Raw genomic sequence first — 14,008 nt, forward strand, 5'->3', positions numbered from 1 at the left:
TTAATTCATGTTAACGGTTGGTAATACATCTTAATACAATATTCTCGGTGGGCCGAATTTACTGATGTAATGGCCGAATTTGCCTGGGCCGAATTTACTTTGGGGCGAGTTTACTGGCAACCGCTGCAGCATCAGCGTCTTCAACGCCGTCACGCGTCACTGCGTCTTGGAGTTTTATTGACGTATATTCGTCAATCTCCTCTAAAAATTTATTGCTAAACTTTTTATCATTTCAATACACCACAACACTGCGACACAGTGAAAGATCGTAAGGTGTCGAAACGACTTGAGGTAGTCTTAGAAATCAGACAGCCACGTGGCGTAGGCGATGTAAAAAAGGACCCATAGCTTTTATCGAATATTTATCATTATCACGGCCATCACAAAGGCCAGGCTTTGATAAAGGATACGATAAAAAGTATCTTGAGCAGTGGTGGCCCTATGATTGGGGGGGGGGCTGGGCGAGACTTCCGGGGGGCCCCCTATAAGTATGAAATCGCAGCTTCTGGGCGACGGTGCCCCCCACACCCCCTGTCGGCCACCAATTTAACAGACATGCAGAGACTTGATGATTGTCGTGCTATGGGACTTTTATAACAAGTACGGAGATTTGATGATTGACTCATCTGAAGTCTGAACGGAATCATCTTCTTGATTGGTACAAGGATTCGCACGTCTATTCGCTACATTACTTGAAAAAAGCGCTAAAACCAAAGAGGGGTGCCCTTTGACCAGCGAGGGGCCTCGGGCGACCGCCCACCTCGCCCACCCCAAAAGCCACCACTGATCTTGAGTTGTCATGAACGCCAAATAAAGGCTATGGTATTACAATTATACCATAGTATTTATATTTAGTGCCATTATACCAACGTTGTAAATTGCTACGGAGATATTGATATCGGACGTTAACTGTGACTTTCATCTTCACAACAAGTATCTGTACTGCTGGGCAGTGTTGGGATGACTCGAGTCATGACTTGACTCGAGTCAGACTCGAGTCAACTTTTTCGTATGACTTGACTTGACTCGAGTCACTTTGAAAAAATGACTTGACTTGACTTGACTTGACTCGGCGCTTCAGAAATGCGGATTGACTCGTGACTCGGAGAAAAATTTACGAGTCAATTTCAAGTCATCAAGTAAACTGTGTCGATTAAATCTCTGTATCATTTTTATGTTCGGATTATTCGCGATACGTATCAGAGTTGGATCAATTGTAATTTGTAATTGTAATTGAATGTAATTAATTGCATTTTTCAATGTAATTGTAATGTAATTGTAATTGAAGCATTTTTATTTTGTGTAATTGTAATTGTAATTTCACAAAAATTTTGCAAATTACAATTTCAATTACATTAAATTGCTATTGAGACCTGACAAGCACAACATAAAATAATTGACTTATAATGCATTCTCTTTAAATGTCGACAAGGAATTTGGTGGATCCATTCGCGGAAGCCCTTGACTGCGCCCTTGCGGGCGAAGTTTTTTTTATTTTTACCGCTATGCTGGCCTCGGCTGCCATTGTATACAATTTTTAGATTACTAACCAACGGATGGATTCGCAACACGTGACTCACGATTGAATACGCCGAGAAGCGAACTGCTGAGCCGGCTAAAAGCAGCAGAATTGATAGTCCCATAGCTGGCGATCCAAGCGACGAAATTTAATATGTATGGTCCTAATCGAAAGCTAGTGTCGCACTGATTCCGCAATAAAAGTATATTTCCAGGCAATGGTACCATCCCAAAATAGTCGTGAAAGTCTGGGAATCGGCATTGTTCTGAACAATCGCTGGGCGTAATTGGTAATTGTTGTGGTCATGCTGCTGCAGCGCTCTCACTTTTCAGAACAGTCGGCCTTAAACGGCTATTTTGGAGCAGTTACATTGCCCTGACAAGATTTTATTTTGTATTTTCGGAATTAGTACATCAATAGCTTACGATAAAGACCAGATGCATCAAATTTGGACGCATGGATCGCCAGCTCTAGGACTACAAAGTTTGCTGCTTTTAGCCGGCTCTGCACTACGTTTGTCGGTGCATTCATCCGTGACTCACATCTTGCGCATCTATCCGTGGGTTGGCAATCTACAATACGATTTCAGATCACGATGCTGCATCGTTACTTCGTCTGGCTAACTAACCAGACCACTGGATATTATATAACGTCTTATCTGACAAAGCACGGTTTTGTTTTTACTCCTCATCCTAATTCCTACGTCCCTCGATAAAAATAATATTATTTCTTTAATTATATACTATATACGCAAATCCAACACGTGCATATATTATAATACTTTTTCAACGACATACTGCACCCTATCCTTAATCTTAACCCATAGGAAATTTGGTAAATAACATTTTACATTTCCAATTACGTGAGCCATAATTACCGAGCATACAAAACACGCTTATATTACGTCACAATGACATCTTACATAGCATACTATGTACGCACATAAACGCATTTATTGCTACACAATCTGAACTAGACTTGAATTGTTGTTAAATACGACGCTACGGTTGTCAAGGAGCACGGTTGAATTTATGATTATTCAATTACATGTTCAACAGCAGCAATTGTAATTGTAATTGTAATGTAATTGAAGCATGCAAGGAGTAATTGTAATTTGATATTTTTAGTATGGAGTAATTGTAATTGTAATGTAATTGAAACATACATGAAAGTAATTGTAATTGTAATTGAACTGAAATAATGTAATTGATCCAACTCTGATACGTATGTGTCACTTGTGAGAGCAATCAGTCAATTCACTGATTGTACCTTTCAGTGGCCCCCCTTGTTACATCACAAATAAATTGACCGAAAACGAACTGATGACAGCTTACGCTTATGTGAAATCAGAAGTATAATCTAATTGCAAACGTGTCTCTGTTTCTTAGACGGCTTACATCACGCAGTGCCCACCTTATCCGACCTCCTTGTATGAATTGAATGGAACAAATGTAGTTTATGCGTTTATATTCTCACGGATGTGTAGATGGGTAGTGTATTATTATAGATAACTAACCTACGGATAGATGGGCAACACGTGATTCACGGTCGAGAGACGGGATGCTCGTCAGATTTGTTGTCGCTTCATAGCATGAAGCGGGCAAAGCGCCAGGTTTGTCGGCCAGATTGGCTGTTAAAAATGCAGGTATGTTTGGTGCGGATAGGATATAGGGCAATCAGAACAGGTTATTTAGTGATACAGTACATAGCCACTGGCGCGGCTATCAAAGCATTAATATCAGGAGTGTATTTAAGGAGCCAGAGAAGTCGTGATATTCACTCTTATTATTCAGGTTATCAATTGGTTTCAATATTGAATCCAGCTGCATGAGGTTTCGTTGAAATAGTGTGGTTTGTATAATCATAGATAGGTTTTGGTGTGTATTGATACATAAAGAGAAAAAGTTACTCGATGCGTCTGCTTTACCTGAACATTATCATGTGACAGACTTGTTGGATATCAACAGGAATATTTTATTCAGTTACAGTATGTCAAAATTAAGGTTTAATTTGGCTGACTAGAGCCGTCTTATGTAAAGTGCAAAGCTGGATGTACTTAGGATAAAAGAAATGATAGAGTTCTATCCAAAGGAAAAATGGTGCATGGGAAGATCTTGCCATTCAATACAATTCCTTCCCGGATGCTCGAAAGGTATCATCCAAGCAGCTTAAAAAATGTTGGACTAACATGAAGACGAGGTAAGCTTTTTGATGAAATTCTAGGAATTTGCCGAGGCCAGTTCTAATGCGTATGCATTTCATCAGATCAAAAGAAGATATTACAGAGGAACGGGCGGGCCCACATGGCGACAACTGGAGGCCCTCCAACCAAGGCAGTACCATATATGTCACAGATGATCCATAGCATGATACCAGAACAATTCGAGCCACATCTTCATCAACATCTTCAGGTACGGTATGCCATAATAATGGACACTTCATGGTTAAAAGCACCATATCAAGCAGTGATCCCCACAAATTAGTATAGTCAACGGTATTCGCTGTTGATATGCGAGCATCGCTGACTCTGGTTATGTAGGTTTTGCTGCGTGTTGGGTTACCGCTTAGCTGTAAAACCTCCAAAATCGCTCCATCTAAATAACTGTAAAACCATATGTTCGCAAACCCGAAAGCTAACACTGACCAGAATTAGCAAAGCGCAGTGATTGATAGGACCATAGCCAGGGTTAGGCGTTAAGGTTAGGGTGTTAGGGTTAGGGTTAGGGTTAGGCGTGAGGACCATAGCCAGTCAATGGTGATCTGGGTCTAGGACATATCCTCGATGTGGTGTGGTCATCGATATTGTTTATTATTAATGAGCGTTAACTAAAATCTGTGTAAATATATACAGATACATGACTAACATGAGCAAAGCTTTATAAGCATACCGTATAGAAGTTATTAGAATTTATCCGCATTTGCTATGCAATGAGGGCTTTCTATATCATATGTCCCTATTTCAGATGTGACTTCACGACTGCAACACCGGTGGTAAAAGAAACGGAAAAGACAGGGTTGTCAAAAAAGAAACCAAAAAGAGCTGAAGTTAATAACTTCATAGCGGATACCATGTTCTTGGAGCATGAGCTGAAAGTGGAAAAGATTGAATTAGAAATTGACTGCTTGCAACAGCAAAGGCTCTTAGTGGAGGAGCAGCAGTCCCTTGTTTATCTGCACTTGGTACTTGTGACCAAGCACCTGTTGATAGCAGATGCAAGTCAAAAGCTCGCCTTCACCAGATCTAGGAGAAACTAGTCTACCTACGAGTCGAGTCATTTCCATATTTTGAGAAAATGACTCGAGTCATCAGAAAATCGTGACCCGAGTCGAGTCATTACAACCCTGTGCTATGCCCATTCAACTGCATAAGCCTCGACTTGCAACACAGCACCGCTATATTAATGCTTTTTTTTCGCTATTGCCATGTAACTGTGCATTATTGATAGGTACTGTTCTGTTCCATTTCGTTCGGTCTTATACAAGTTACACCGCAGTTTCTTTCCTTCTTTATTTATGATTACAAGTTACACCGCAGTTTATTTATGATAACAAATTGAATTGCATTCGTAAAGTGGGTTTCTACGATCTGGCGTCTCCGAGCTAGGTAGGCCTCTTACGGAACCTCGTACATCTCTTGGTGCCTTCTGCAACTTCTTGTGGGATGACAGGGACATAAGTTTCATTGTTGATAATGCACCTAAATTTGAAAGGAGTTACGCGCTTGATATTAAAAAAATCAAGAAATATATTACCTGTGTTTTCTGGCATAGATGTATAACACTGCTGTTGCAACAATCAAAGCCATTCCTGTGTCGACATTTATCCATAGACCCAGTGATAAGCAGGGAAACACGCTCTTCCACGCTCCAAAAACTCCGTTCTATAGTTATTCTGGAGGATATTTGAACCTTGTTATATCGACGTTCAGCAGCTATTTGTCGTAAAATCGTGTCGCCCCATTGGCTGCAACTTCACCTTGTGGGAATTTGATGTATGTTGGCAGGGGTAGACCTTTATTGGATGGGTTGGTAAGGTCACACTGTAGGACCTCCATAAATCCACTAACACCGGCTTTCGTTAAGCCTATAGCGATCAGAACACAGTTCCTCAGTGAGGTATTCCAAGGGATTATCAAAATCTGTAATGTACTTCTGTACTTGCTGTGGCAGCCTGTTTCCATCCACTTGCATGTAGTATTCTAACATATCTATGTCAATATCCATTTTATCTGAAAGGAATGAAACACGTGCCGTATACCTGTCTGCCGATATGAAATCTGTGCCTCGTGCACACTAGGGTTGTTCAGATTTGAAAAATTGTCAGGAAACTTCGATGCTTGTGACCCAAATGAAGGTTTAGTACATAAAAACACTTTTATGAGCAATTTTGGTCATCTTCGTCGTGGTCTTCTATCCCCGAAAACCCCCCAAAGATCCACGGGGCAATTCTCCTTACTACTGGATATGCAATGTTAACCACGTCACCGGTTTATAGCTTTTGGACGTTAGCAGTTGAAAACGGCCGTGTAGAGATGATATATTGCAATAAAATAGCCATGATTTCAAAATTGTACTTAACTGCAGTCCCATAAAGGCCACATGCGTAACGATTTCACTCTGCACAACCTGTCTATCATGCTCATGGGAATCATGTATTGGTTGCACCATTGACTTCGGCTTGTTTTGGATCGTACATTGAAGAAGCGCCGTTGGGTCGCAATTCGTGAACAAATACTGATATATCCAGCTAGTTTTCAGCCATAAGAAATTATTCAAAGGTATATAATGTCAGTAATACTTTTCTCAACTTCAAATCATCTGTAAAATACCGAGTTATCTTATTTTATGGTAGACTGCAATTTAGTTGAAGAAGAATGCCTGAAACAATGCATCAACACAATGTTCAGCGCTTGCCTTATAGATATTCTTGTCATATTCCATACGTTGTCAACCTCTTCAACAGTTAGAAGGACACAGTCCTGCGTTGTGGTAGTTTCGGGGCAATTTTCTTTCAGATATGGCAGTTGTAGTAGAACCTCATCTAGAGTCGGTAACTTGGAGTGACTAATACACTCAGATAAATATCCTTCCGAATAGTGAACAGAATATCAGACCAAATAGTGGACAGACCTGAATCTTGTTCATGGTTGGTCCGCAAAACCCATATCCGCTTTGTTTCAGACTTTCTTCTGCAACTAAATTGCAGTCTACCATAAAATAAGATAACTCGGTATTTTACAGATGATTTGAAGTTGAGAAAAGTATTACTGACATTACATACCTTTGAATAATATCTTATGGCTGAAAACTAGCTGGAAATATCAGTATTTGTTGACGAATTGCAACCCAACGGCGCTTCTTCAATGTGCGATCCAAAACAAGCCGATATCAATGGTGCAACCGATACATGATTCCCATGAGCATGATAGACAGTTTGTGCAGAGTGAAATCGTTATGCATGTAGCCTTTATGGGACTGCATTTAAGTACAATTTTGAATTCGTGGCTATTTTATTGCAATATATCATCTCTAAACAGCCGTTTTCAACTGATAACGTCACAAAAGCTATAAACCGGTGACGTGGTCAACATTGCATATCCAGTAGTAAGGAGAATTGCCCCGTGGATCTTTGGGGGGTTTTCGGGGATAGAAGATCACGACGAAGATGACCAAAATTGCTCATAAAAGTGTTTTTATGTACTAAACCTTCATTTGGGTCACAAGCATCGAAGTTTCCTGACAATTTTTCAAATCTGAACAACCCTAGTGCACACCAAAGATCCTACTAATTGTACAAGCGTTGTGATACTGCACACCAAATATATTAAGCTAAACATGTCAAGTAAGACTCAGAACTGAGCAAAACTCGACAATGTCTTTGAATATGAAGCCTCTACTCCAATGGAGTTCAACGAAGCCTTTACTCCGTTGAGCAAGACTTGAGTTTGAGGCGTCGCTGTATACGGGCCTTAGTCAGTAATTTGAAATCTAATTTTCCCATCTTAATTATGCCTGGATTATGAAAACGTCTTCTCTTTATTATTCAATATATATCAATATATACCAAAACCTATCTATGAATATACAAACCAAAATATTTCAAGGAAACCTCAGCTGGATTCAATATTGAAACCAATTGATAACCTGAATAATAAGAGTGAATATCATGACTTCTTTTGCTTCTTAAATATACTCCTGATATTGATGCTTTGATACTGTATCACTAAATAACCTGTTCTGATTGCCATTTATCCTATCCGCACCAAACATACCTGCATTTTTAACAGTCAATCTGGCCGACGACCGGCCACTTTGCCCGCGTCATGCTATGAAGCGACAAATCTGACGAGCATCCGGTCTCTCGACCGTGAATCACGTGTTGCCCATCTATCCGTAGGTTAGTTATCTATAGCAGTGCTTTTCAACCTTTTTGAGCTCCATTCGCACATTTTTTGTAAAATAAATTTCATTCGCACAAACTAACCGAAAATTGTTATACAAAAAGGAGATGAAGATACTTAACAATATTTTGTTCAGATGTGCAACAAATTGGCTACTATGTAACTTAAGTTATCAAGTGTCTCATTAAAAAGGCAACTTTTTTAGCTCGTTTTGATTTCAACTATTTCACTAAAACCCTTCTCGGGAAAACAACTGGTTGGGTTTTGTACAAGAACGTCTACTAGTGCTTGGATGGCCAGGTCATAAAATCTGTTCTACACTCCTATCCAAAATTCAGCGTGTTTTTCGCAAGTGAATAATGCTTGCTGGCAGAAATCGTTTTTGAGAGCTGACACAAATGTCCCGGAGGCTTCAGTTTGCCGAAAGGGTGAAAAACTCACATGTTCGTGTTGATTCTTTTGCCTTATGTCTTGGAAAATAAGGTCCAAAACAGTCAAGGAGAGTAGGCACATTAGAGATCGCTCTTATGATACGTTACTCCAACTTGTGTTCTGTTATTTTTTTCGATTTCCCATTTTCTGTCTCGCGAGTAAATGAGAAGAGCAAATAATCTCACGATACCGTGTGTTCTGCTCTTAAGCTCAATCTAATTTGAGAATTCATAACAGTTTAACAACGATGAATAAGCAGCTTTTTAGACTACCACTAAAATCCGAGTTTTTGTGGCATCTCGCGACCCGAGCCTAACCCATGAAAAGTAACCTAATACGTAGGGATGGTATGGGAACCTCTGAAAGGTTCAGGTTCGTGTGAACGCGAACCTTTTTGAAAGGTTCTGTGTGAACACGAACGTGAACCTCGTGACGTCACGTGACGTCATATTGCTAATTCCAACCCTATCTTTCAATGAAGTGATAGCCGATATTAATGTACACGATACCTAGCGACGACTCGGGCCACATAATGCCATAATGCTGAAGTACATTTTGGCGATTTAAACGTCACTAAATGTATCAACTGGGGCAATCATATGATATATTACTCCCATAAAATCAATATCATCCGTCGTTTTGCCAATAATTTCGAAGAGGTGTTGCCAGGGAATATAAGCTTACGCCTTAACGATCTTGACCAGACCGGGCAATGTATTCGGTGTATGAGTATTGCTACATTGGTATTGGGCAGAGTGTAATACAGGTTTTTATACTTGCTACCGATATTAGGCTACCCCAAAAGTTATACTGCTGTGACCAACACCTCAATCGCACGGATGTGGTTTTATTGGTACAGGAAACATATGAAGTGAAGATAGACCCCGTACGCTAGCTAGATTTGTTGCATCAAAAAACGATATCAATCTCACTGATTGGTTGAATCGCTCTCTACATGTTATGTATGTCGCTCGTGATGTTATGTGATTGCGGGTCAGCTCACAGCAGAGAGTCACAATATTCACAAACGGAAAATTGGATATTTAGAGCAGAATTTTTGTAACAAAGCAAGTAAAATCTTTGAGATTGTCAAAGTGCATGCTCGTTTTGAGTTTTTTTTTTAATGCTGCCGGCGTCATTCATAGAGTGGCCCGCAGTTGAAATGCTATAAATTTGAACCAAAGATGTCATTATGAAGTGAAAATTGTTATAAATGAGAAAGGTTCACAGTGCAGAACCTACCAAGGTTCTGTTGTGAACGCGAACCTCCAAATTCCCGAGGTTCACACACAGAACGCGAACGTGAACCTCGCGTTCACACCATCCCTACTAATACGTTTCTAATATTACAGTAGTATGCTACGATTGTACGGACATGTGTGACATACAGAACGCGCACACCACAATTCTATACCCAACAGCCCTACAAAACATGTCTGACGCACCCGACCTCAAATTATGGTGAATTAAATTCCTCTGCGTTTCGCAGTTGTAGGTCTACTACTGTAACTACTGTCTACTCAGATTGCAAGAACGGGACTATTCCGTGCCCACAACGGACCATATCCATATCGAAAGGTTTGGCCACCCAGCATCGGTCATTTTTTGGCCAAGGTTTTGTCGCTGTTTATATTTTTGGGACAGCATTACATCAGCGGTTGGCCAAAACTTTACGTCTTCATATGACCCGACGCAGAAGTGGTTGGCCCCGAAATGAAAGAGTCTATCTAGGCCTGAACTCGCTCATTGCTCACCACTGCACTAGTTCATCTCAACGGTCTTCGACCATGTTTTCCAGAAAAACCAGCCGCACAAAAATCTTATCATTAATTCGCATGATATGGCCATATTTTCTGCGTGTCTCGCTTATTGGCTATAGTACCCAACACAGCGACCTTGGATATGTGAAAACGATCGCAGGATTTTTCGTAGTAGGCCTACATTCAACAAATATTACATACATATTAACAGATAGCTCTTGCACCGTGTCGACCCAAAATTATACCCTTTGCGGTCCATACTTTAATAAACCTTGAAGGGGTCGAAATTTGCGTTACAGTAACTTGCAAATGTGAGTCTGTAATGATGGTACTACTATCCTCGTGCCTCGCTCTAATCGAACAGTTATTACGAAAATATGATGGTTGTTTAGCGAAAGAAAGTAGATCGTCAATCTGACGTCATTTTTCCAGCCTGTCGCAGGCTCAGACGGGCTGATATAATGTATGTCTGCCACTACACCAGCTTCCAAACCAGGCTTTTCGTTACGTAATAATTATAGTGAGAGAATATTAATTCACTACGGCTTGTGAGAGCTACGATTAGTGGTGCGTCGTAAGTTTTTACAATTGCGTCGCAACTACAAAAGTTACAGTGACCCAATGATATATATCATTGAGTGACCCTAAATTTCCTATTAGGTTTATTTGAATTATTCCATGTCAGAAAAATTACAATTAATTACCATTTTCATTCGCACTTGATCTGGATTTTCATTCGCCCCATTCGCACAACCTTCGTCATTCGCACTGCAATTTTTTTCATTCGCACCAGTGCGAACCGTCACACAGGTTGAAAAGCACTGATCTATAGTATTATACCATATCAATAATGTTTCAACTTCTCGACGCTTCGTATTCGATCCTCAATTTTGCCTCAAGTATTTTATTAGCTGCTCTACGTCTGCGTGAGCGATACAACGCCCTTTGGCATGTATATTAGACTTTGTACTCGTAATTAATGCAAGATATATGACCAATACACCTGTCTCTCACAAATCTAGCAAAATGTAATGACTTTGAATCATCACTCATACTTCGGAAAACCAATTTGACTTGAATTGTGACTTGACTCGTGACTTGACTTGACTTGACTTGACTTGACTCGAGTCACCTTCGAAAATCGATTGACTTGACTTGACTCGAGTCAAAATGTGCAATGACTCGAAATGACTCGTGACTCGAAGGTAGTGACTTGATCCCAACACTGCTGCTGGGGTTATACCATAGCAATTTACAACGTTATACGAATGCACACTTGAACTGTAAAATTGATTACATAAATATTACTAAATTACTTGAATAAAAAAGAATTGCACAGGAGTCATATTTGCACAAGTTTCGCAACACATGATGCAAAATACAGGAACAGATATTGTTGGTCATGCTCTGTCAACTATTGTTGCGTTTTCGCTATGAGTAAACACCACTGTGATTCTATTAGAATTTTTAACGAAAATCGGTGATTGTGTGAATCATGAAAATATACTCGGGTGTCATTACATTTTGTGCTTTGGAAATTACATCGGCATATTCAGGAACCTCTTGCCATACTGTTTCTTGGTGATGTATTCAATGACAAATGCACGTAAACGACCGTTTTCGGGTGTATTTCCAGGTATTATGACGAAAAAAACAATTTTAAGAAGACGAAGAGATACCTACTACACAGCCGTTTGACTGAATATTTTGCAGTTGAATCGTAAGAAATGTGTCGGTGATAACGCTCAACAGACCATGTCTATCGACAATCCTTGGGTATAAATATATTTCGAAGAGTGCGGGAATGATTTGACACCGGCGGCTGCTACGAAGAATCATCATTTTCTCGAATATATGATCACGACGAATAGTAGAACACTTTTTTAAAAGATTTAGGCTCCGGACTCTACATACATCTCATTAGAATCGAATTGAAATCGGACATTTTCGAAATTTCGGTAATCCGGACACAATTAGGGCCCCAGTTCGACCCTTTGGACCTCGACTTGAATAATGATTTTGGTCTCGATAGAAGCGGCCAGACTGATAAAATCCATTTCAAAAAGAATTGGGCTCCGGACTCTACATATATCTCATTAGAATCGAATTGAAATCGGACATTTTCGAAACTTCGGTAATCCGGACACAATTAGGGCCCCAGTTCGACCCTTGGCACCTCGACTTGAATAATGATTTTGGTCTCGATAGAAGCGGCCAGACTAGTAGAATTCATTTCAAAAAGAATTACGCTCCGGACTCTACATATATCTCATTAGAATCGAATTGAAATTTGACATTTTCGAAATTTCGGTAATCCGGACACAATTAGGGCCCCAGTTCGACCCTTGGGACCTCGACTTGAATAATGATTTTGGTCTCGATAGAAGCGGCCAGACTAGTAGAATCCATTTCAAAAAGAATTACGCTCCGGACTCTACATATATCTCATTAGAATCGAATTGAAATTTGACATTTTCGAAATTTCGGTAATCCGGACACAATTAGGGCCCCAGTTCGACCCTTGGGACCTCGACTTGAATAATGATTTTGGTCTCGATAGAAGCGGCCAGACTAGTAGAATCCATTTCAAAAAGAATTACGCTCCGGACTCTACATATATCTCATTAGAATCGAATTGAAATTTGACATTTTCGAAATTTCGGTAATCCGGACACAATTAGGGCCCCAGTTCGACCCTTGGGACCTCGACTTGAATAATGATTTTGGTCTCGATAGAAGCGGCCAGACTAGTAGAATCCATTTCAAAACGAATTAGGCTTCGGACTCTACATATATCTCATTAGAATCGAATTGAAATTTGACATTTTCGAAATTTTGGTAATCCGGACACGATTAGGGCCCCAGTTCGACCCTTGGGACCTCGACTTGAATAATGATTTTGGTCTCGATAGAAGCTGCCAGACTAGTAGAATCCATTTCAAAACGAATTAGGCTTCGGACTCTACATATATCTCATTAGAATCGAATTAAAATTTGACATTTTCGAAATTTCGGTAATCCGGACACAATTAGGGCCCCAGTTCGACCCTTGGGACCTCGACTTGAATAATGATTTTGGTCTCGATAGAAGCGGCCAGACTAGTAGAATCCATTTCAAAACGAATTAGGCTTCGGACTCTACATATATCTCATTAGAATCGAATTGAAATTTGACATTTTCGAAACTTCGGTAATCCGGACACAATTAGGGCCCCAGTTCGACCCTTGGGACCTCGACTTGAATAATGATTTTGGTCTCGATAGAAGCTGCCAGACTAGTAGAATCCATTTCAAAACGAATTAGGCTTCGGACTCTACATATATCTCATTAGAATCGAATTAAAATTTGACATTTTCGAAATTTCGGTAATCCGGACACAATTAGGGCCCCAGTTCGACCCTTGGGACCTCGACTTGAATAATGATTTTGGTCTCGATAGAAGCGGCCAGTCTAGTAGAATCCATTTCAAAACGAATTAGGCTTCGGACTCTACATATATCTCATTAGAATCGAATTGAAATTTGACATTTTCGAAACTTCGGTAATCCGGACACAATTAGGGCCCCAGTTCGACCCTTGGGACCTCGACTTGAATAATGATTTTCGTCTCGATAGAAGCGGCCAGACTGATAAAATCCATTTCAAAAAGAATTGGGCTCCGGACTCTACATATATTTCATTAGAATCGAATTGAAATTTGACATTTTCGAAACTTCGGTAATCCGGACACAATTAGGGCCCCAGTTCGACCCTTGGGACCTCGACTTGAATAATGATTTTGGTCTCGATAGAAGCTGCCAGACTAGTAGAATCCATTTCAAAACGAATTAGGCTTCGGACTCTACATATATCTCATTAGAATCGAATTAAAATTTGACATTTTCGAAATTTCGGTA

This window comes from Botryllus schlosseri, chromosome 11 (genome assembly GCF_051294905.1).
Source record: "Botryllus schlosseri isolate E-star chromosome 11, Bs_hap1, whole genome shotgun sequence".
Lineage (NCBI taxonomy): Eukaryota > Metazoa > Chordata > Ascidiacea > Stolidobranchia > Styelidae > Botryllus > Botryllus schlosseri.